Genomic DNA, 26,585 nt, shown 5'->3' with positions numbered 1-26,585 from the left:
AAAAGAGTGAGTGAGAAATCAAAAGTGGAAACAATACACATAGATTGCTATTTCAAGAAGACCGGCAATACAGGGAGAAAATAGATGGGGCTTAGTAATAAAGTAAAAGCATCTGGCATCTTCTTTTTTTTTTAAGGTTTTATTTATTTAATCAGGAGAGACACAGAGAGAGAGGCAGAGACATAGGCAGAGGGAGAAGCAGACTCCCTGCAGGGAGCCCAATGTGGGACTCGATCCAGGGACCGCAGGATCACGTCCTGAGCCAAAGGCAGATGCTCAACTGCTGAGCCACCCAGTCATCCTTCATCTGGCATCTTCTTATTCCTATTTTTTGGGATAAAAGAGCACATTTTGCCTAAAGGAAAGGTACATATGAGGAGAATTCAAAGGTCGAGATATAGGGGCACCTGGGTGGCTCAGTTAAATGTCTGACCCTTGATTTCGGCTCAGGTCATGATCTCAGGGTTGTGAGATTGGAGCACCACATTAGGCTCCATGCTGGGGGTGGAGCCTGCTTAAGATTCTCTTTCCCCTCTCTCTTCGCCCCCTCTACCCCTCTTTAAAAAAAAAGGTATCAATACAAAAGATAGCCAATGGTGTACCGTGCCTCATCAATTCATTAATCACTAATAAAACTATTTTAAAACACAAGAAGAGTAAGGAAATAGGTTTTTCTATTTTACATATTTGAAGAGAAAATTTAAAGATAAAAAAAGGAAAACCAAAAAAAAAAAAAAAAGAAAAACCATTAAATTTACCAACAGGATACTAGAATAAGAATAGTAAGACCTTTAGACCACAAAAATTCTTATTCAATACCACACCAAGAGAATAAAACAATTAAAGAAGATAAATCTTTTACAAAATAACATGGCTTCAACGCTAGGGATATAGTAATAAAGAAAAAAAATTGTTTGAAACTTCAATACAAGCAGAAAGTAAAAGTTCTGTTACCATAAAGAAAAATTTTCACATTAACTTATGTTCATTTTAAATTAATGCAAAACAAACTTCACTATGTTTCATTCCACAGAACAACTTCACTATTCAATCTTTATAATGACATCTTCTGTTTTTTGGGGGGGAGTGTTATCATCTCTAAATACTAAAAGACCACTACTGTGAATAAAAACTTACTGTAATCACTTTTAGTTCAGCTTACATCCTTAAAAATGTTTGTAGTCATACACTTCTGCACAGCGTTAACATTAAAAGCACACTATTAATTTTTGAAACATATGGTTGTCTCAAAAGCCCAGAAGTAAAACATAGTCATTAAAGAAATGTGGAAAAGTTCCAAGTGAACTGCCAAAACTAGCGTAATTATAAAAATATTTAACACTGAAACCATCTGAAATCACATACTGTATATAGATTACAGTGATGTCATAATAAACATTCCAGCCAAAATGCACTAAAACTACTGCAGTCCAATAAATCTGGCACATATGAGATGACAAACATTTTTAAGCAAAAGAAAGAACAAGTTATTTTTATTTTTTAAAAGTTATTAGCAGCAAAAAAAAGGGTAAAGTGCATAGACTAAATATAAGATTTCAAAGAGTTAAAAAAAACACACTGCATAAAGCTTCCCTATGAACTACCCATTATTATTCAAAAAACTAAATAATTTGATTGACCAAATTTATAATAAACATGAAATCTGAGTGAGCTTTAAAAATGACCATTAATCATGGTACTCACAGGAATTTATATTATAAAACAAACATTACCAAATATACAAATACAAATACTTTTTTTTTTTAAGATTTTATTTATTTATTCATGAGAGAGAGAGAGGCAGAGAGAGAAGCAGGCTCCATGCAGGGAACCTGACGTGGGACTCGATCCCAGGACTCCAGGATCATGCCCTGCCCCGAAGGCAGGCGCTAAACCACTGAGCCACCCAGGGATCCCCCAAATACAAATACTTAATTATGGTTAGGAAATAAAGTTGTATATATAATTAGAAAGTAATCCTTTTGATAACCTGAACTTGTTTTCATTTCAATTACGTTTTAATTGTATTAATTATAAGTCACCTTCCATTCAAATCCTATCCCGTTAAATAAAAATAAAGCAAAACAAGAATTATAATATTTACCATTAAAACTGGAATTCCTTCCATCATTTTGAGTTCACCATCTGCTTCTAACCAGTATGCATCACTTTGGACACATTTCGCTTCATCGAAAGTCTCTAATTTCTACTAAAAGAAACCCTGTTCTCAAAAATAACTAGCTAAAATGTTTTGAGATAATTTTTAACCCCAAACACATTACAGTTACATCTTTCTTATTTAGGCTGCAATTTTTCACAAAATGTCTGGTAAGTATATTTCATGGCAAAAGAATGTTTTCTCTTGGGGACCACATAGCTATTTCTGAAAATACTGCCCTTTGCTCCTCATGAAACAAGCAAGAATGTCATTTCCTTACAAAAGTTCCTAACAGAAAATGTGGTGAACACTGTATGTAAATAGATCCATTACTTACATACTGACAGATCATAGGATCAGGTTGCATACTTTTCACCTCAGCCCTCATCAGGGGGAGTCAATTAAAACTTGAAACCCGTCAACTCCCAGATTCACAATGATACGAATAAGACTGAGGACATGACTTAAAACAGGTGGCTGAATCATTCTAATTCCTTATTTAAAAATAGACAAAGAGGCTAAAGATCAAAAAAACTGAAGGAAAAAAAGTTAAAAAGTAGAACTAAGAAGCGAGGGGATCCCTCGGTGGCTCAGCGGTTTGGCGCCTGCCTTTGGCCCAGGGCGCGATCCTGGGGTCCCGGGATCGAGTTCCGCATCGAGCTCCCTGCATGGAGCCTGCTTCTCCCTCTGCCTGTGTCTCTGCCTCTCTCTCTCTCTCTCTCTCTGTCTCTCATGAATAAATAAATAAAATCTTTAAAAAAAAAAAAAAAGTGATGTGCTTTATGCCCTTCAGCCTTATGGCATGCAGATAAGCAGAAAAGGACTAGCTTATCTGGAAGCTATGGTCACCAAAAACTACTGAAATAGAATGAGGGCCTTGCAAATGAACTATTACAGAACTCGTAGGGACAAGCATCTTTATCCTCTCCAGTAGCAAATATACTGGCAATTGTCAAATGCAATAAAGAATCTCTCAGAAAAAAAAAAAAATCTCTCAGAGAGGACGCCTGGGTGGCTCAATGATTGAGCATCTGCTTTTGGCTCAGAGTGTGATCCCAGGGTCCTGGGATAGAGTCCCACATTTGACTCCCTGCAGGAAGCCTGCTTCTCCCTCTGCTTATGTCTCTGCCTCACTCTCTGTGTCACTCATGACTAAATAAAATCTTTAAGAAAAAAAAAAATCTCTCAGAGTAACCCTGAACTTCAGAGAGTTGGCCAAATAATCACCAAAGCTGAGGTATACTGGAGAACACAAGAAAGAGCCAGGAAAAACACGTTCACTAGCTTCCGTGGTAAAAATGGGAATCTCTGTTCACCTCTACTCTGACAGCAATATTAGTCAACTTAATCATTAAAAAAAGATTACCTAGCACATTTAAGAAGGTATGTAGGCACAATCTCTTCACACATCAACTTCAGCCCACACAAGAGACTGCTTCCATCTTCTCTCCCAAGGGCGAGAAGAAGAGAGTTATGCCCCCTTACATTCCTTTGCTTGATCCTCCCAAAAGGAGAAATAGCTAATATGATAGGCTAAAGCTGAACATTCATTAGGCCATATTTTAATAATGAAAGACATCACTTCTAACTGTAAATACACTGTGTGGTGGGGCCTGTCTTCTATCTTTGAGATCCATGCTACTCAAGTAACAGGACCAAAGCCATTTATCCCAGATTAACATCTTTCTCCTGCCTTCTTTTCACACATACACAGCCACCTGACCCAGATACTACCCAGCCAGAAAACTGTGGTTGACTGCAATACATTCAAGGAAAATCTGCCCTATATTCTTGCCTAGGACATTTCCTTCCATTATATCACTAAGCGTGTATCATATTGCCAACCTCTCCTCCTCTCTTTTCAGGCGCTAGATTGAATTTGTTAGACCCACTCATATTTGGAAGGTGAAAGAGGCAGAAATTAATAGAGGAAAGAACAAAAGCATATATAGAAGCATTCTGGCAAAAGACATTTTACTATTTAATTTTTACCAGAATTCACAAAGGCAGACAGAGGATTGGGTGCTTGAGTAGATTAATAAAACTATAGTTTTCTTAGGCATAACTTCTTTTGGCAAGAAAGACCTGATCAATGTGTATGCAGGTGTTGACAGAGAGAAAGTAAGTAACAAAAACAGATGATACCCTTATCTGGCGGGTATTTTACTAACCTACTTGAGGAACAATCTTTCTATGTATAAAAAGGTGAAGAGCAATATAAGTTAGTCAGCAAGCATGTATGTCACAAAATAAACAGTAATGACCTTTACTGAATACTTATACACACCAGACCAGGCCTCAAGTATTTTAAGGATGAGGGAATGAGAGGTTAAGAGGTCCAAAGGTCAAAAAAGACAGGAAGTGACTAAGCTGGGATAAACACCCAGATGTGTCTGCTGAAAAGCCCTTCCTATAAGCCCTTTCCTGAACTTGAAAAAGACCAAAAAGCGGGAGAAAGAGAAAGAAGGAAGGCAGATGGGGAGGAAAAGAGACAAACAGAAATTTTTTTTTTTAATTTATGGCACTTCTAATGTGTCACCTACTGCTAATGACATTATATTTATCTCTCTTAATCCTCTTACCAACCCTATGAATTAGACACTGTTCCCCATGCAAAAGTATCTCCATTTAAAGATGAGGATACTAAGGCATAAAGAGATTAAATTGTTCAAAATCCCACTGGTATTAAATCACATAATCCTAACTAGAGTTGCTCTACTTCCTCCCTATGAGAAAAGACCAAATAATGCCACTGTACTGAGGATCATATATTTGGAGGAGGGATGGATCACAGTGAGCTTTAGTCAGAAAAATACCACAAAGGACATGAGGTTAAAAAAGACTGTGCCCTACAGGACAAAAAAAGTAAATGACTGAACCAAAAAAGGTAGGAAGGAAGAAAGCACGTGTCTTATTGAAAAGAATAAGTAGTCCAATTTAGGGAGAGAACAAAAAAACATAAAGCTATAAAAAAAAAAAGCTAACGTAAATTATCTCCACCATGAATATCTTCCTTATAGAAATTTAAGCTCAAAAAAAAAAAAAAAAGAAAGAAATTTAAGCTCGATTTTACATTCTGGTGAGTCAGCAAAACTTAGGAGTGGAAGATTAACAAAATGAAGTACATCATTCAGGAAGAAGAATCTTCTGATTATGTGACAAAGCAAAAGCAGAGACACCAACAATTTACAGATTGTAAAAAGCCAGAAATTAGATGATGTGAGAAATAGCAATGAGAATGTTTTTAAATGCTCAAAAGTTAACACATATAAAAAAAAAACAAAAAAACAAAAAAAAACACCTCTGCAAATGGCTGTTCCCTTTCCCTTACCCCCATTTCCAAAAATAAAAAAAAATCCTCTGTCCTTTACATCCTAATTTAGTCAACAAAACTACCATCTTCTCAGTCTAAAAAGTGAAACATGAACTTTTATAACTACTCTAACTTTGCAAAATGATGCTAATGAGCTTTGGAAATTTCAGGGCATAGTGATGCTTGACCATGAACTATACAGGATGACACTGCTCTCTAAGCTCCTGACTACACAGAAGTAACCACCTGATTTGATAAATCTAATTTTATAATAAATAGTATGCTCATTTCGGAATATGTGGCATTTCTGGTGAATGCACATCAACACCAAGGGTGTTGTATGTCCACAAGAGAATTGAATATGTACACGTCAAGATCAAAACAGCAATTGGAAATAAAGATGTAGGGCTCATCCCAAATAGAAACAGTATTTAAAGCTACTAGATTTCCAATTTAAAAAAAGATAAGGATTAACGCTCCTAAAAATATGGCAGACTGGATAAGTGGAAACATTTAGGGCTGAGGGATGCTAACAATAGTTAAAGAAAAAAATTTAGCCAGGTTCAAAGCAGTCAGTCAGACTGAAAAAGAGATCCAGTTATGCTCAAGGTATAAGAGTGGACCTGAGCCAGGTGAGGAAAAAAGAGGATTCAAAATGGTCCAAGTATGGCAAGAGACCATTACCAGGCTTAACACTTGAAACCAATAATGTAGTAAAACAACCAATTCTTGAAAAGAGGCCAAAAAGAGCTACTGCCAACTGTTGCCTAGAACTTAACATGAAGCCGCATGGCAAGGGAGTCAGAGAAAACAAACGTCACAAATAAGAATTGACACAAGTAACTCTGTATCACCCAATATCAACACCCAGGAGCCCAAAACTGCCAAAATAAGACTTGGCTCCAGAGGACAGCCAGAACAGGTTAACTTCTACTAGACAAGAAGGGATGAGCAAAAGGGCTTGAGAGAGAAAAGGTGGTAAAACAGATAGTGACCCTATTCAAAACAACCTTACAACCACTATTCTAAAAAGCACAAAGCAATCTAATGCCAAGACAGCTGAAGAAATCCATGACATTCAGTCACAGTATTATTAATCTTCTAGAACAGACTTAGGTTTTAAAATAAATGTATTAAAATCCTCACAGAGGGATATGAACAAACAATATCTATATGTATATACAGACACACACACACACACACACTCACTCTCTCTCCACAGAGAAGCAGAGACATGGCCCCGCCTTCAGCCATGGCCCCCCCTTCAGCAGTATGATTAGAGAACTATATTAAATTTAAATAAATAGAAGAGAGCCCAGAAACATATCAAGATAGATATGAGTAACAAAATGTCCTATGAATAGGACAGAGTTGGTATTATAAATCAATGGGGAAGAAAGACTATTCAAATAGTACAAAAAGCAGTTAGCCATATTCCTGCCTCGTACTACAATGAAAACACACACACACACACACACACACACACACATATTCTAATAACTTAATTTCTAACCATTCAGTGTTAACTTGTTTTTTTCCTGTCTCCAAATAAAGAAAATATACTTTAAGAGCTCAAATTACTTGAGTATTACTTAACCAAGGTATCTGACAATTTAACACTAAATAGTGCTTTACCTTTCCAAATTATCTATTTCTACATAAATATAAATATACACAACAACTATACTGTTCACACTGACAATGTCAACTCAGCATAAATGTCTGCAGGCTCTCTAAATTTTGAGTACTCACAAACATGCAAATTCCTATCAAATCAATTAGAAAAGGCAATATATAGTATTTATGCTTTAAATGGAATTAAATGTCAATATTTGGATGATCACATACTATAAAACAAGGGTAGGCAGACTTCTTTTATAAAGGTCCAGACAATAAAAATTTAGGTTTACAATCTATATAGTCTGTTCCAACTATTCAATTCTGCCATTGCCCACTGAAACATGAAAACAGTCATAGACAATATATAAACAAGTAAGATGGGCTGTGTTTCAAAAAACCTCTATTTACCAAAACAGGTAGTAGGACAATGGACCACCATATAATGACCCCAGCTTTAAAACATCTGTCTTGGGATCCCTGGGTGGCGCAGCGGTTTGGCGCCTGCCTTTGGCCCAGAGGGCGATCCTGGAGACCCGGGATCGAATCCCACATCGGGCTCCCTGCATGGAGCCTGCTTCTCCCTCTGCCTGTGTCTCTGCCTCTCTCTCTCTCTCTCTCTCTGTGTGTGACTATCATGAATAAATAAATTTTAAAAACAATAATAAATAAATAAAACATCTGTCTTTCCGCTCAGGGCGTGATCCTGGAGACCCGAGATCGAGTCCCAAGTCAGGCTCCCTGCATAGAGCCTGCTTCTCCCTCTTCCTGTGTCTCTGCCTCTCTCTGTGTATCTCTCATGAATAAATAAATAAAATCTTAAAAAAAAAAAAATTTAAAGGTTTTAAAGGAATGACAGAAATGTTAAAAAGTGTTTAATTATGTACCATAACAACATTACCAAGTATAAAACTCACAAATTCTTAAGTTTTATTATATGTATAATATATTATTATTATATTATGACGACTCTTTTTGCTTAGGTATGAAAGGGACTTTCACTCCTAAAGAAGTGGTGTAATATGCTGCTTTCAAAAAAAAGGGGGGAGGGGGTAGAGAACAAAGGAAAAAATCAACAGCTATGTTTACCATATTTCTGTTTCAATAAGAAACACTTGTTTACTTTATATCTGAAACCCCATAACATCTATGCTATACTTAAGTTTCCATTTATACTCATACAGTTTTTCTTTAGGGGGGGTTGTAGATTTTATTTATTTATTCATGACAGACACAGAAAGAGAGGCAGACATAGGCAGAAGGAGAAGCAGGCTCCATTCAGGGAACCCGATGTAGGACTCGATCCTGGAACTCCAGGAACACACCTGAGCCAAAGGCAGACACTCAACCGCTGAGCCACCCAGGAGTCCCATATACTCATACTTTAAATAATAGTTAGGATGTAAATGCTTTAACTGTTATAAGAAAACAATGTATTTCTTTCTATTAAAAAATTATAATTTATATTTTAATAAACTTGTTTTTCACAGCCTACACTCTAATTTGAAAAAGAAAAATAATTATAATTTATTTCATAAAGGTGTATACAATCTTTCATTGGCGTTTCTCTGGTATATGAAAATTTTCTTTTAACATAAACTACTTAAATACAGAAAATCCTAAATAATATTTTCCCCTATCACACTGCTGTTGACATTAAAGATATTACAATAATTTTATTTATACTCAATCATATTTCCTATTTTCCCTATAAAACAAAAGCAATTCAGAGGCAATAATGGTGTTACTAAATATGATACAAAAATCCAGAAAGATCTAATTTGCAGGGATGTCTGCATTTAGACAAGTTGAGGCAAACAATAAAACCTATCAGGAAAGCTGAAGATTGCACTGTTAAATCGGCATAAGCCTAAACTTCAGGAAGAACTCAACAACTGAATATTGATCAACAGCACCTCTGTGCATGCAAATACACAAAATAACCATCAACACCAAACAAGAGTCTCTCCTTAAAATTACTCCATATTTGGACAACATGGATAAATTTAATTCTCCACCAAAAAGATATCAAATCTGAATATTACAGTATTTATAATCATCTCAAATTAGACCAAAGTTAACTTAATAGTAATATTTACAGATCATTACTGAAGTTTGAAAGAGTAGTTCTATCAGAGTAGTAAAGGAAGAAGCCAGATTATAGTACGTTAAAGAGTAAGTGTTGTTGAGCAAACTGAGACAGGAAGAGACTCCATTCAGTGTAGACATAAAAAAAGATCCTGAAGATAGTAAAATAGAATGGAGAGGATACCGGATCACATTCAGGATACTCTGTACAATGGTATCAACTGCCATCTCCTGCATAAGTGAGAAAGGAAAGAGTTCTTGACTTCAGAACATTATTTATAAAGGAATTTTTTTAAAGCAAACAGATAATACTTAGGATATTATTTTACAGTATAACATTTATGAATAAAAACAATGCAAGAAGCTTTAATTTATTGTTCATAATCATCACAAACATCTTATGAAACACTGTGTTTTAACAAATGAGGAAATTAAAGTTCTTAAGGACAAACAGCTTATCAAAAGTGAAAATTTTGGGCAGCCCCAATGGCGCAGCGGTTTAGCGCCGCCTGCAGCCTAGGGCGTGACCCTAGAGACCCTGGATGGAGTCCCATGTCGGGCTCCCTACATGGTGCTTGCTTCTCCCTCTGCCTGTGTCTCTGCCTCTCTCTCTCTCTCTCTCTCTCTCTCTCTCTCAGTGTGTCTCAATAAATAAATAAATAAATAAATAAATAAATAAGTTTTAAAAAATGAAAATTTTTGAAAGAGTTTGTTACTTGAAAGAGTTCAAAAAAGGAATTACTTTAAGCTCTTTCTATTACTCTCACCAAAATCCTTTCATCTTATAGTTAACCATCTTTCTCTCATTCCAACTCTTGCTGTCTCTTTAAATTAGAAATGATAGGGTTGCTATTAGAAAAGCTGTAGGCATAAGCAGATAAACAGGAGTTAACCCAATGGTTATATCTAGCAATCAGAATTATTAAGCAAAGAAAGCAGCAAAGACTTTCTCAAACAAACAAAAACGGAAAGAATCTGTGGCAAGATGAAATGGACTACAAAAATTATTCAAGGAAGTTCATCAAGTATAAAATGCTGCTAGATGAAAACTTTGATATAAAAAAATCAAGAGGGATCCCTGGGTGGCGCAGCGGTTTGGTGCCTGCCTTTGGCCCAGGGCGTGATCCTGGAGACCGGGGATCGAATCCCACATCGGGCTCCCAGTGCATGGAGCCTGCTTCTCCCTCTGCCTGTGTCTCTGCCTCTCTCTCTCTCTCTCTATCATAAATAAATTTAAAAAAAAAAAAATTTTTTTTAAATCAAGAATGCCAAAGTATATGGGTAAATAGAACAGACACTTTTTCCTTATTTTTTATTTCTTAAAACAAAAACTGTTCAAAGCAATTATAACATATTGCAAATATGCAACATATTGCAAATTTATAACATATATAGAAGAGTTAAAACAACATTAGCACAAATTATGGCAGGGGATAAAGAGAAGCATACCGTTGTAAGCATACTAACAAATAATATTTATATTACCCATGAAGTGGTATATTACTTGAAAGTAGGTGATATAAGTTAAACATGCATATTATTAACCCCAAAGCAATGACTAAAAAATGGAGAGATAGCAAATAAACCAGTAACAAAGATAAAATGGATTGCTCAAATATACTCAGCAAATGCAAAAAAGGCAGGAAAAGAATTCGATGAGACAAGCCGAAAACAAAGAGACATTCAACTTAAGACCAACCTTACTAAAAAAAAAAAAAAAGACCAACCTTACTAAAATCCACATAAAATATACACTCTACCTAAAACACTCCAATTAATAAGCAGACTGTCAAACTAGTAAAATCCAACTCTGCCTACAGAAAACTCAGTTCAAATACAGACTTAGTACTAAGTACTAGATATCTCAAGTTTAAAAAAAAAATCATGACATAATGAATAAGTTCAAGTAAAAAAGAAAATTATCAGTATCTAATCATCAGAAGGAAAATCAGGGAACCACTGCATTTTATGCATTGAAAGGGAACCTATAGACTAGCCTTTGAACCAAACAGAAGTAAAAACTAAGAAGCTGCAGTCTTTGTTCTTCATTATTGTTAATGCCAGACAACACACTGAGATGCCTTAAGGCTAAAAAAGGAAAGAGAACATGCAACCAACCACCAGCAAGCTGCAAAGTATCAAACCAGCATTGTTTTCTGTCTGCAGCATTTAAACATATAAATTATAGTGTCCACAACACTGAACACTATAATTGAGGTTGTACTGGCACTTCTATTACAACCCCATATTTTCATTCATTCATAACATTCTTAGAAAGTCCTTCATAAAAATAAAAACTTCATTACTAGTTTAAATCCAAATGTGACTTTTCTTCCTAAGATAGAAGAGCTATGAGAGAATGAAAATACCATTTTCAGCTCAAAAGGGAAAAACTTCCCAAGGATAAAAGGGAAAAACTTCCCAAGGATAAAACAAATACAACAGGACCCCTCTAAAACATCCAACATGGTAAACAGTAATTAAAACTTCCTCAGTAAGTTTAATTATTTTTTTTATTTAACCAAAAATCTAGTTTATGTCAAGTTCGGTTTTCATATGGTATAAATTTTAAGTTTATACATGCCACAATAAAAGATTCTAGGTTTAAATATATATATATACGTATATATATACGTATATATGTATATATATATATATATATATATTTTTTTTTTTTTTTTTTTAAAGCAAGAACAAAGCAGTTTAGGGATCCCTCGGTGGCTCAGCAGTTTAGCGCCTGCCTTAGGCCCAGGGCGTGATCCCGGAGTACCGGGATCAAGTCCTGCATTGGGCTCCCTGCATGGAGCCTGCTTCTCCCTCTGCCTCTGCCTCTCTCTCTCTGTCTGGGTGTCTCATAAATAAATAAATAAAATCTTTAAAAATAAAAAATAAAAAAAGAACAAAGCAGTTTATTAAAGTAAAAGTAGGGGTGCCTCAGTGGCTCAGCTGGTTAGGGTCAACTCGGTTTTGGTTCATGTCATGATCTCAAAGTCATGAGATCAAGTCCCCAATGGGCTCCATGGAGAGCTCAGTGCAGAATCTGCTGGAGATTCTGTCTCTCGCTCTTCCTCTGTCCAATGCAGCCCCATCTCCTCATTCACACATGAACACACACTCTTTCTCTCAAATAAAATCTTACAAACGTCAAACTATACATAAACTTATCTTGGGGCAGCCCAGGTGGCTCAGAGGTTTAGCACCGCCTTTGGCCCTGGGCGTGATCCTGGAAACCTGGGATCGAGTCCCACAACAGGGTTCCCAAGGGGAGCCTGCTTCTCCCTCTGCCTGTGTCTCTGCCTCTCTCTGTGTCTCTCATGAATAAATGAATAAAATCTTTAAAAAATAATACTCAGATAAATTATTATCATCTATTATCCCTATCCATAAATGAACTTATTTTATATGTTACATTTCTTTAGGTTCGATGGTAATCAATACAGTGTCAGTGTGATGTACTATAAAATGATTCAGAGAAACAAGTATAAGAGAAGAGAAAGTGATCCAGGAAGCTGGGCTAAAAAGATTGAGAACTACAGAAGCAACAGGAGGATAGCCATAAATAAATTTTAGGCAAAGAGTTAAGCCATCAGGTCTACAGTTTAGGAATCTCATTCATTCCTGAAGGCAGTGTGAAAAATGGTTTGGAGAGAAGTACTAGTGATGACTGAAATATCTATATTCAAGACATAGTATATCAGTGGAATCCAGAGACTGATGAATAATGGAATAAAAGCAATGTAGAAAGTTAAGGATGACTTCAGAGTTTCTAGTTTGGATTGAAAGTAAATAATGGAATTGATCACTGAAATAGATAATATAAAAGGAGGAAAGTATTTCAGTTTAAGATTAACGTGGAACATTCCATGGGTTATACAAGCCAAGAAAGATCCTTTGCTCTTGATGTTGAAGCTCAGAAAATGAGACTGGACTTCAAGGTAGGATTTTATGAATTAACAACACATAATAACTAAATCCATAGGAAATAAAATTATCCAAAGACAGGATTAAAATACTCAAAGCCCAGGAAACTAATATAAATTTTGGGATGGGTGGCAGAAAAGGTCACAAGAGAGGCCAGAGAAAGGGTGCCAGAAATATAGGGAAACAATCAGAGGAGCCATAGAAAGTGAAGTTTTCAGAGATTAAAAGTATCAACTATCACAGTTGGGTGAGGATTAAAAAGTGAAAAGTGTCCACTGGATTTTGCAACACTGATGTACTACCGACCTTTGCAGAAGTATTTACAGTGGCGCCAGGGAGGCATATTCAATATGCATATTCAGCATATTCATATTCAGTAAATATTAACTTGTAAATTTTTAAAATGGTGGAAAAGGCATAAAAACAGATAAAAAGTGAATAAAACCTTCTCTACTTGTAGAAATCTACCAAAAACAAAAATAATTCCTAGAGTAAATAACTGAAGCAAAGTCACAGAACATAGGATTAACATACAAAAATCAACTTTATAATATAAAGATGAATAACTAGAAACCAAAATCAAGAACACAGTGACATTTACCAACAGTCCAAAGAAAATATTTAGGTATAAATCTAACCAAACACATACAGGATCTATATGCTGAAAAAACAAAATGCTTCAAGAAATATCTAAATGACTGTTGACACATACTCTGTTCACCAACTAGAAGACAACATAGAAAAGATGCCAATTCCTCCCAAACTGATCTATATATTTAAGGCAATTCCTGCCAAATCCCAACCAGTTTTTCCTAGGCATTGAAAAGCTCATTCTAGAATTTATTTGAAAAGAAATGTTCAATTCTAAATAGCCAGGACAATTTTGAAAAAGAAGAATAAAAAAAAAGAATAAAAAAAAAAAAAAGAAAAAGAAAAAGAAGAATAAAGTGGGAGGATACACAATTCCCAATGTTAAAGGTTACTATGTAACTATAGTACTCAAGTCAGTGTGATACTAATCAATGGAAAAGAAAAGAGAACCCACAAATAAACCCATATAAATATACCAAATTGATTTTTTATAAAAGTGCTAAAGTAATTCAATGGAGGAGGCCAACCTTTCCAACAACTGATGCTGGAAAAGCGAGGATCATCCATAGGCCAAAAAAAAAAAAAAAAAAAGAGAGAGAGAGAGAGAGAGAGCGAGCTTCAAACTAATCTATTTTGAGGTGATTTTAATCTAAGGTGTTAAGTTTATAGACTTAAATATGTACAACTACAAAACTCTTAGGATAAAAATATACAAGAAAATCTTTGCTATCTCGGGCTAGGCAAACAGTTATTTGACATCAATAGCACATATGCATAAAAGGAAAAACTGATCAATTAGACCCAATCAAACTTGAAACCTTTTGTTCTACAAAAGGCATTGATGATGATCAAAGGACAAATTACAAACTGGCAGAAAGCATTTGTAAACCACATACCTGACACAGAACTTGCTTTAAAATGAACAAAAGAAAATAAATAAATACATAAATACATAAATACATAAATAAAATGTACAAAAGAACTCTCAAAACTCAACATTGAGAAAAATAAAAAATAAAAAAAAAACTCAACATTGAGAAAACATTCAAATTAGAAAGTGAACAAAAAACATGAATACATATTTTACTAGCACATATGGCAAATAAGTATATGAAAAATGTTCAACATAATTACCCTCAGGAAAATGAGATTTGAGAATTAACACACAATGAGATATCTGCATACTTATCAGAATGGCTATATAAAAATAGTGTTAATAACAAATGCTAGTAAGGACAGAGAAACTGGATCACTCCTATACTACTCATGGGAATGGACACTAGTACAACCACTCTCTAGAAATCAATTTAGCAATTTCTTTTAAAATATAAATGGGATACAACAATAGTGACCTTGGGCATCTATCCCAGAACTTAGAGAAGCATAGATATTTGCACCTGGGTGGCCCAGTGGTTGAGCCTCTACCTTTGGCTCTGGTGGTGATCCTGGAGTCCCAGGATCAAGTCCTACATCAGGCTCCCCACAAAGAGCCTGCTTCTCCCTCTGCCTAGGCCTCTCCCTATCTCTGTGTCTCTCGTGAATAAATAAATAAAATCGTTATTTTAAAAAAAAAGAAATTTGTATACAAATATTTAGAGCAGATTTGTAATATCAAAAACGGGAAGCTACCAAAAATTAGTTGAAAGGATGAATGGTTGAACAATCTGTGATACAGCAGAGATGTATGTCAGAATACTACTCAATGATACATACAACAAACCAATAACTTGGATGAATCTCAAGGGATTTATGCTAAGCAAAAAAAAACTAACCTCAAAAACTTATATACTGTATTTCATTTGTATGCATTATTCTTGAAATAAAATTACAGAGAATGAGAAAAGATAAATGGTTGCCAGAGATTAGGGGTCAGAGGGCAAGGACACTCATGGTACAGTTTATAAGGGAGTATCACAAGGAGGCCTTGCAGTGGTGGTACAGTTTTGTAACTTGACTGTGGTGGTAGTTTCACAAAGCTACAGGTAGAATAAAACATGCAGAGCTACGCACATACACACACACACACACACACACACACACACACACGGTGAATCTGAATAAACTGAATTAATAATAGTGTCAATGTAAGTTCCTTTTTATATTATACTATAGTTATGCAAGATGTTAACATTAAGGAAGGCTGCGTTAAGGGATGTAAGAGCTCTCTGTATTTTTCTTTGCTACTTCTTGCAAATCTATAATTATTTTTCAGATAAATAATTTTTAATCTTTTTTTAATGAAAGGAAGAGAGGAGCCTGGCTCAGTCGGTAGAACCTGTGACTGTTTTAGGAGTCTACGTCCTGGGCAGCCCCGGTGGTGCAGCGGTTTAGCGCCACCTGCAGCCCAGGGCGTGATCCTGGAGACCTGGGATCGAGTCCCACGTCCCACGTCGGGCTCTCTGCATGGTGCCTGCTTCTCCCTCTGCCTGTGTCTCTGCCTCTCTCTCTAGCTGTGTCCCTATGAATAAATAAATAAAATCTTTTCTTTTTTAAAGGAGTTTACCTCCATGCTAGGTGTAGGGATTACTTAAAGTATCTATTTAAAATAAAATGGAGGGATCCCTGGGTGGCGCAGCAGTATGGCACCTGCTTTTGGCCCAGGGCGCGATCCTGGAGACCTGGGATCAAATCCCACATCGGGCTCCCGGTGCATGGAGCCTGCTTCTCCCTCTGCCTATGTCTCTGCCTCTCTCTCTCTCTCTCTGTGACTATCATTAATAAAAAATTTTAAAAAATTTAAAAAAATTTAAAATAAAATGGAAGGAAGAAAAGAATATAAACAGCTTTCAAGTACCCAAGGAACATTCTCCATGATAGGATGATTATCTGCCATAGTTAAATAAATTTCAGAAGTTCAAAATTGTATGAAGTATCTACTCTGACTACAATGGAACAAAACTATAAATCAGTAACAGAAGGGAAATTATAAACTATGTAAACATACAATGGCAGAAAAAAATCACAAAGAAACTACAAAATAAGATGAATGAAAAAAAAACATATCAAACAAATGGATGCACTAAAGCAATACCTAGAAATTTATAGCTATAAAAAATGTATTATAAAAGAATGATCTCAATCAACAACCTAAATTTACACTCTATGGAACTATTAAAAAAAAATAAAAGTAAACCCAAAACCAGGAATGAATAAAGATTAGAGAAGACATAAAGAATAGGAAGTCCTAGCCTCAGCAATCAGACAACAAAAAGATATAAAAGGCATCCAAATCAACATAGAAGATGTCAAACTTTGACTACTCACACGATACTCCATGTAGAAAGTGTGAAAGACTCCACTAAAATATTGCTAGAACTGATACATGAATTCAGCAAAGTCACAGGACATAAAAAAAAAATCAATGTACAGAAATATGTTGCATTTCTACACACCAAAAATGAAAGAGCAGAAAGAGGAAACAAGGAATTGATCCCATTTATGACTGCAAAAAACCATTAAGATATCTAGGAATAAACCTAAACAAAGAGGTAAATGATCTGTACTCTGGAGACTATAGAACAATTATGAAAGATATTGAGGAAGATGTAAAGAAATGGAAAAACATTCCATGTTTGTGGGTTGGAAAAACAAGTATTGTTAAAATGTTTATACTACCCAAAATAATCCACACCTTTAATGGAATCCCTATCAAAATACTACATGCATTTTTCACAGACCTAGAACAAACAATCCTAAAATTTGTACGGAACCACAGAAGACCCTGAATAGCCAAAGCAATCCTGAAAAAGAAAAGCAGAGCTGGAGGCATCACAATTCTAGATTTCAAGCTGTATTACAAAGCTGTAGGGATCAAGACAGTATGGTACTGGCACAAAATGATACACACAGATCAATGGAACAGAACAGAGAACCCAGAAATGAACCCATAATTCTGGTCAACTAATCTTCAACAAAGCAAGAAAGAATGCCCAATGGGGGGAAAAAAAAAAGTCTTCAACAAATGGTGCTGGGAAAACTGGACAGCCACTTGCAAAAGAATGAAATTGGACCACTTTCTTACACCATACACAAAAATAAATTCAAAACAGATTAAAGACCTAAACATAAGACAGGAAACCAAACAGTCCTTGAAGAAAGCACAGGCTGTAATTTCTCGGACATGAATCGTGCAACTTTTTTCAAGGTAGATCTTCTGAGGCAAGGGAAACAAAAGCAAAAATAAACCATTGATGGATCCCTGGGTGGCTCAGCGGTTTGGCGCCTGCCTTTGGCCCAGGGCGCGATCCTGGGACCTGGGATTGAGTCCCACGTCAGGCTCCCGGCATGGAGCCTGCTTCTCCCTCTGCCTGTGTCTCTGCCTTTCTCTCTCTCTCTCTCTCTCTATCATAAATAAATAAATAAATCTTTAAAAAAATAAATAAATAAATAAACCATTGAAACTACATCAAAATAAAAAGCTCTACACGGCGAAGGAAACAATCAACAAAACTAAAAAGCAAGCACAGAATGGGAGAACATATTTGCAAATGACATATCTGATAAAGGGATAGTATCCAAAATCTATAAAGAACTTATCAAAGTCAACAATCTACAAAACAACCCACTTAAAAATGAGAAGACATGAATACACACTTTTCTAAAGAAAACATCCAGATGGCCAATAGACACATGAAAAGATGTTCTACATCACTCATCAGGAAAATGCAAATCAAAATTATAGTGGGATATCACCTGACATCTATCAGAATGGCTAAAATCAACAGCACAAGAAACAGATGATGTCAAGGATGTGGAGAAAGGGGAATCCTCTTGCACTGTTGATGGGAATGCAAACCAGAGCAGCCACTGTGAAAGACAGTATGGAGATTCCTCAAAAGTTAAAAATAGGGACAGCCCGGGTGGCTCAGAAGTTTAGCACCACCTTCAGGCCAGGGCCTGATCCTGGAGACCTGGAATCGAGTCCCACATCAGGCTCCCTGCATGGAGCCTGCTTCTCCCTCTGCCTATGTCTCTGCCTCTCTTTCTGTGTCTGTCATGAATAAAGAAATAAAATCTTTTTTAAAAAAATAAAAAGTTAAAAATAGAACTACTCTATAATCTAGCAAATGCACTACTACTAGGTATTTACCTAAAGAATACAAAAGCACTAATTCAAAAGGATACATGCAGCACCCTGGTGTTTATAGCAGCATTATCTACAATACCCAAATTATTAAACAGTTTAAGTCCACTGACTGATGAATGGATAAATAAGATGTGGTATATACATATAAAATTGGATATTATTCAGCCACAAAAAAGAATGAAATCTTGCCATTTGCAACAATATGGATGGAGCTAGAGTATAATGCTAAGTGAAATAAGGCAGTAAGAGAAAGACAAATACATATGATTTCACTCATATGAGTGAATTTAAGAAACAAAACAAACAAGTAAAGGGTGGGAGATGGAACAATAAACCAAGAAACAGACTCTTAACTATAGAGAACTGACGATTAAAAGAGGGGAGGTTGGTGGGGGATTAATGAGTGTACTTGTCATGATGAGCACCAGGTAATTAAAAACTTAAACTCCCAACAAAGAACAGCCCAAGAAAGATACTTCACTGGTGAATTATACCAAATATATATAGAAGAACTCATGTTAATCCTTCTCACACTCCAAAAAATGTAATAGGATGGAATACTTCCAAACTCATTTTATGAGTCCAGCATTACTCTGATACCAAACTCAGACAAAGACACTATAGGATAATTACTGGCTAATATCCCTCATGAATATATATGTAAAAATTCTCAACAAGATATTAGCAAGCTGAATTCAGCATATTTAAAAACTCACAGAGGGATTTACCCCTGGGATACCAGGATGGTTCAACATACACAGGTAAATATAATAATACATCACATTAACAAATGAAGGATAAAAATCATCTTATAAGATGCAGAAAAAGCATCTGACAACATTCCTTTCATGATAAACACTCTCAACAATTAGATATAAAAGTAATGTACTTCAACATAAAAGCCATATAGGACACCATGACAGCTAATATACTCAGTGATGAAAAGCCAAAAGCTTTTCCTCTAAGAATAGAACAAGACAAAGATGCCCAATCCCATCACTTTTACTCAACATAATTCTGGAAATCCTAGTCAGAACAACTAGGAAATAAAAAGAAATAAAAGGCATCCAAACGAGAAAGGGAGCATTAAAATGTTTGCAGATAACATTATGTTACACATAAAAAACTCTAAAGAATCCTACAAAAAACTAGTAGGAATAATTCAGTAAAGTTACAGGATACAAAGTAAATATACAAAAATCAGTGTTTCTATATGCTTTTAATGAGTTATCAGAGAGAAATTTAAAAAGCATTCTCAAAAAAAAAAAGCATTCTCATTTACAATAGCATCAAAAACAATAAATACTGTATCTAAAATGATCTATAGGGACACCTGGGTGGCTCAGCGGTTGGGCAGCTGCCTTTGGCTCAGGTCGTGATCTTGGGATCCAGGATCAACAAGTCCCATATCCAGCTCTTATGAAGACCCTGAATCTCCCTCTGCCTCTGTCTCTGTGTCTCTCATGAATAAATAAATATTTTAAAAAATAAAAAATAAAAAATAAATAAAATGATCTATAGATTCAATGCTATCCCTATCAAAATTCCAATGGCATTTTTTACATATATCAGAAAAACAATTCCAGAATTCATATGGCACCATAGAAAAGATCTCAAATAACCAAAGCAATCTTGAGAAAGAACTAAATTGGAAGCATCACACTTCTTGATTTCCAATATATTTCAAAGCTACAGTAATCAAAACAGTATGGTACATAAAAACAGACACATATCAATGAAACAGCATTGAGAGCCCAGAAATAAACTCATGCATATACAGTCAACTAATCCTTGGCAAAGGAACCAAGAACACACAATACAGAAAGGACAGTTTCTTCAATAAGTCATGCTGGAAAAAGTATCCAGCTACAAAGCAAAAAAAGAAAGTGGACTCAACCTTCCACCAAGCACACAAATTAACTCAGAATGGATTAAAAACTTAAATATAAGACCTGAAACTGTGTAACTACTACAAGAAAAATTAAGGGAAAAGGTTCCTTGACATCAGTCATTTTTGGATACACCAAAGGCACAGGCAACAAAACCAAAAAAAAAAAAAAAAAAAAGGTGGGACTACATCATATTAAAAAGCTACTGCACAGTCAAGGAAACTATCAACAAAATGAAGTCAACCTGTTTACAGGAGAATATATGTGCAAACTATACATCTCATAAAGGGTTAATACTTAAAATATAAAAAATGAACTATAATATCAAAAAACAATCCAATTAAAAAGAAGCAAAGGAACTAAATAAGCATTTTTCTAAAGAAGTTAGACAAATGACCAACAGCTCAAAAGGTGCTAGACATCAATAACCATCATAAAAATGCAAATGAAAACCACAACGAAATATCACTCCAAACTATTAGGATGACTATTATCAAACAGACAAGAAATAATGAATATTGAAAAAAGGGAACCTTTGTACAATGTTGATAGTAATGTAAATTGGTATTGTCATTATGGAAAATGGTATAGAGGTTCTTTAAAAATTCAAATATAGAGTTACCACATTATCTAGCAATCCCACTTCTGGATATATATGAAAAGAAAACATAACTATTTCAAAGAGATATCTGTACTCTCATGTTCACTGTAGCATTACTGACAATAGCCATGATATGGAAATAACCTAAGTGTCCATCAATGGGAGTGCCTACATACACACACGTGTGCACATACACACCTGCACATACATGCACAAATATTATTGAGCTGTGAAAAGTAAATCCTGCATTTGTAACCACATAGATGAACCTGAAGGGCATTGTGATAAATGAGATAAGCCGAAGACAAATACTATGTGGAATCTTAAAAAAAAAAAAAAAAAAAAAAAAAACAACGGTGTCAGGTGTCAAACTCATAGCAGCAGTAGAATTATAATGTTTGACAGGTCCTGGGTCAAATGGGCAATATTAGTCAAAGGGTACAAATTCTCAGTTATAAGCTGAACAAGACCTAAGATTCTAGTGTACAGGGGATCCCTGGGTGGCGCAGCGGTTTGGCGCCTGCCTTTGGCCCAGGGCGTGATCCTGGAGACCCAGGATCGAATCGGGCTCCCGTTGCATGGAGCCTGCTTCTCCCTCTGCCTGTGTCTCTGCCTCTCTCTCTCTCTCTCTGTGTGACTATCATAAATAAATAAAAATTTAAAAAAAAAGGATTCTAGTGTACAGCTTGGTGACTACAGTTAATAATACTATAGCATATACTTGAAATTCGCTATGAATATATACAAATACATAAAGAAAGAATTCCACCCAGAGTGAAACTCAAAAGTATCTATTTCTCTAGTACATCTCAAAACAGATTTAGAATATAATCTCAGGTATTAAGTTAATTTTAGAAGATTCAAGATATACAGAAGAGAATGGAAACCACCCTAATGCTTGCTGCACCTAACTAAACGGAATACCTCACTTACTCAAAAAATTTGGTATACCTCTACTAAGTGCAAGTAAATTCAGAATCAGATTCACGTATTTAAAATTTCTTCAGCAAAACACATGATTTTATGTGTATCTTACAGAAAGGGTGATTTGGCTTATTCTTCTCTCAGCTGAGGATGTGAATGACATTTACTACTATCTCTCCTCTACATATTATTTGGTAATTATAATTATACAACTTCTCCACTCTTTCATGTGGCCTATCACTAGGGCAGATTACTTAGGAATCACTGTCAAGGACTCTTGGATTCTCCTCTGCTGATTCCTCCATTTGCCTTCTTTATATAAAACATCAATGCCCCCACTTCCCAGTCTTAGTTCACCATTCCAGCTACAACACCAGAAACAAGAATTCAAACCAAGCCCTGAAGTTTGTAGGCAGCAAATATAGCCAAACACTGGAAATTATTTAACTACATACTCCATCTACAAAATTCTTCCACTAGATCAAAAATGATATAAAATTATAATTAATTTTATTAATAGTTATGTAGCTTTTCTGAACTGTTACACAGGAAGATGTACCAGAGTATTCATCTCCTTTACAATATAAAAGGGGTTCCCTGTGAGAGTAAAGACACGACCCATAAGTTATAGGGAACTCTTTCTCACTTTTTATATAAGGAAACTACAGAATGAATCTAGACTACATTATTCATTATCATCACTACCATCATTAACTTATAACAGTGCAAGTGAGGAAATCAATAATAGTACAATAAAGTACACAGCCCAAGTCAGCATTTCTGAACCCTGTTAAATTTCTGAAAAAGTAAGTTGTCTTAGTCCATTTGGGCTGCTCTACAAAATATCACAGACTGAGTAGCTTATAACAGCAACAGAAATTTATTTCTCACAGTTCTACAGAACTGGCTGGGAAGTCCAAGATCAAAGTGCCAACGTGGTCTGGTTTGAGGGCCCTCTTCCCGGTTCACAGCTGGTACCTTTTCACTGTGTCCTCACATGGCAAAAGAGGTAGGCATCTCTCTGGAGCCTCTTTTATAAGGCACTAATCCCACTCATGAGGGCTCATGACTTAAGCATCTCCCAAAGACCCTACCTCCTGATACCATCATCTTTGGGGATAATTTCAATATATGAATTTTGGCGGGGGGTGGTGACAATGACACACAACACATTCAAATGACTACTATAGTAGTAGTCATTCAAATTAATCCCACCTTATTTAAGAGAATTAAAGTGTTTTTTTAAAAGGCCAATATATATATTAATAGCTTTACCAATACTTCCTCCAGCATAGTGCTCAAGCTTCAAGGACAAGATAGGATACTTTCCTATGCTCTTTAAGACTACCAAAATGAATAGTGGATTTTGAGAGCACCAAAACATGCAAGAGAACAAGACTGTCCTGTAAACTCCAAGCACTGACCAGGATTAAAAAGCACATACACATATTAACAAAGAGCTTGAGGGGGTTTAATCTGTTTTTACATTTTAAAGCCTTGGTTGAGGTACAAAAGATTTTAGGTTTGTGGGGTTTTTTTGTTTGTTTTCTTTTTTTTGTTGTTGTTGTTGTTTTTTAATGAACAGCAAGTATTCAATAAATAGCTTTGCAAATGGTCACTTTTATCAGGTCAAAAGACTTTATACGTTTTGGGGGGTGGGGGCTTCTTGTTGTTTTATTGTTTCTTAAACTTTCTAGGTGACACAAAGGCCAGAATAAATAGTTCTTTAAAAACAAATTTACTACTACTCTAGGTTAAAGAAGTTTTTTTGCAAGATTTATTAATACAATGAGCTAAAAAATCATATACAACCAACCACAGGGTTAAGAACTATGTATCAAGTCTTGCCCTATTTTCCAGATGAGGCCCAAAGAGGCCAAAAAGCAAGATAAACAAAAGGAGGAGAGCACATAGTTAAATGTAAGTTACTCAGTTATGTGCTAGATCCACATGTATTTATTAGAGGGAACGAGTTAAATAAGTCAGACTGGGACCACTGATGATGTGTCATGAATCAAATTCTGTATCTGAAGTCAGGGAAAAAAAAAAAAAAAACGCTCACAAGTAAAATCTGAAGGATCCAAAGGCGGTTTGATGACCGATATGTCTCTCAGAGTAAACAGCTAACAGTTAAATATATTCTGAGTGAAATATTAATTCACCAAAAATAGTTCAATGTGAACATCAAGGTGGCATTTGATCTAACACAACAACTTGGGTCACCTTCTCATCCAAAAAAATCTCTATTAAACTAATTATAGGGGTGCCTGGGTGGCTTGGTCAGTTGAGCATCCAACTCTTGGTTTCAACTCAGGGCATGATCTGAGGGTGGAAAGATAGAGCTCTGCACTCAGCAGGGAATCTGCTTGAGATTCTCTCCCTACCTCCCTCTCCCACCTTCTGGCTCACACCCATGAACTCTCTAAATCTTAAACAAAACAAAACAAAAAGCTAATTACAGAGATATGCTAAGGTAAAGGCAATATATTATAATTATTATCTCTAGAGTCACCCACAATCATCATAAATCTCTTTCTCTAGGTCTCTTTAGAAGATTATATAAATATCTTGGCAATGTTTTTACAGTGCACTGAAGAGCAGCAAACTAAATGTTGGTAGAATTAAACTGAACTTTACAAATGAGACATGCCTTCTTATCAAGGCATTTAGCAATATTATATTTTTGTAATGATCTGTTCTGAATTAGACCTCAGATTTCTAACTTTAAGTTGTATTTATTACATTGTCAAATATCAATAGTAGTATTAACAGATTCGTATCTATAAATCTAAAGGATCCCTTCATTTAACCAAACATTCCACACTAAATTTATGAAATAAGTATTTACTTCATTGTGATTCTACAATGTAGTAATTTGAAATAATTTAAACTAAATATAGGCTTATTCAGTTTTACTAGTACATATGTAACTTTTTAACTTAATTTTCTACTATACTAATCAGAACTTAACATAGGAAAATAAACTGTTTAAAAACGTGTTTCAAAAAAAAAAAAAAAAAAAAAAAACGTGTTTCATCTATAATGTCTTACTGAAAAATTAATTCCAATCACTAACCTAAGTATTACTCTCCAGGGATGGACAACGCTGAATAATTTGTCCAAATGTCAACTGCAATTTTCAAAAATCTTTTCTACCTCAAAATTTTAAACATCTGCAAAAAATACTTGTTTTGAGAGTAGTTTACATTCATGACACTTGACCTTTTGCTGTACACACCACAAAATTCAAGTCTCAAATACCATGCAGCAAGAAACCTGATCATTCCTGCAGTAGCCATCTGCATGGTCCAATATCAAATATTAGTTCTAGGCTGCACTAAGTCATGTGTTACAAATCTTTTTCTACAGGCTCTATAATTAGTTGTAATTTGCCTCTTTTAAAATGTGTTTCTTATGGGACATCTGGCCTTGAAACTTCCACCTTCCCATTGAAAAAATACTTAGTGTATGGATTTTTTTTTCTCTTTTAATATGGAACACTCCATGGGTGGTATAACTAAGTCCAGACTTTTAAAAAAAATTAAATTCCAGGAACAGACGATGATTAAGACCATTTAAGTATTACCTAAAATAAATGTAAAGTAAAACTCTGTTGTAATATAACTACATCACAGACTTCTATATCAATCTCCCATGTATTTTATATTTACAAAATAAATTCTCATGATAATACAGCATTGGTCTACTTAGTTCCAGAAACTGTATCAGTTAAACTGGTTAATAAAGGTTTAGAATGAAAGATTTCAAAAAAGGAGAAAAAAAGAGTCCAGTGGGTTAATATGACAAAGTATCTTTTTAAAATAGGAAATTAAAAAAATAAAATTAAATTTAAAAAAATAGGAAATTATTTTAACATCATAAATAATCATAATTTCAGACTAAAGTTATATTTAGGATTACACTAAAATTGCCTTAACATTTAATAAACTATTAATTTGTAAAATTTAAATTATTAATATTCATCAACTCATTTGGTTCTAGAAAGCATTTTTTAAACTTGCAAGTTAAATATGGGCTAAGGAAAAGGTAATAAAATGAAAGAGACACTACTTTTCTCTAAGATGAAAATGGAAAAATTTATGATATACTGCAATCAGGCCTATCTGCTTTCTAGATTAAATAATTTTTGCTAGAAATTCCTTAAAAATCAGTATTACATCTTTATAAAAAGCGAAAACCAAAACACTAAGGAGAAATGTAAGATGGGTCAGAGAAAAGCTAGGTCAGGAAAAAAAAATCAGCTTCTGATGCCAAAACGTCAATGTAATTTGATAGGTTTCTTAAATTCCACATAATCATATGGTATTTGTCTTTCTCTGACTTATTTGGCTTATCAAAACACTCTCTAGCTCTATAGATGTCATTGCAAATAGCAA

The 26,585-nt window shown here is 35.0% G+C and overlaps 1 protein-coding gene across 14 annotated transcripts in view; it reads right to left on the bottom strand.

Moving 5' to 3' along the window:
• The window catches only part of VPS13B (vacuolar protein sorting 13 homolog B), a 734,128-nt gene that overhangs the window by 694,260 nt on the left and 13,283 nt on the right, over positions 1-26,585 (bottom strand). The window lies entirely within an intron of this gene.

This window comes from Canis lupus, chromosome 13 (genome assembly GCF_011100685.1).
Source record: "Canis lupus familiaris isolate Mischka breed German Shepherd chromosome 13, alternate assembly UU_Cfam_GSD_1.0, whole genome shotgun sequence".
Classification (NCBI taxonomy): Eukaryota; Metazoa; Chordata; class Mammalia; order Carnivora; family Canidae; genus Canis; species Canis lupus.
The sequence above is the reverse complement of the archived record's forward strand: the minus strand, read 5'-3'. Positions and strand labels throughout refer to the sequence as shown.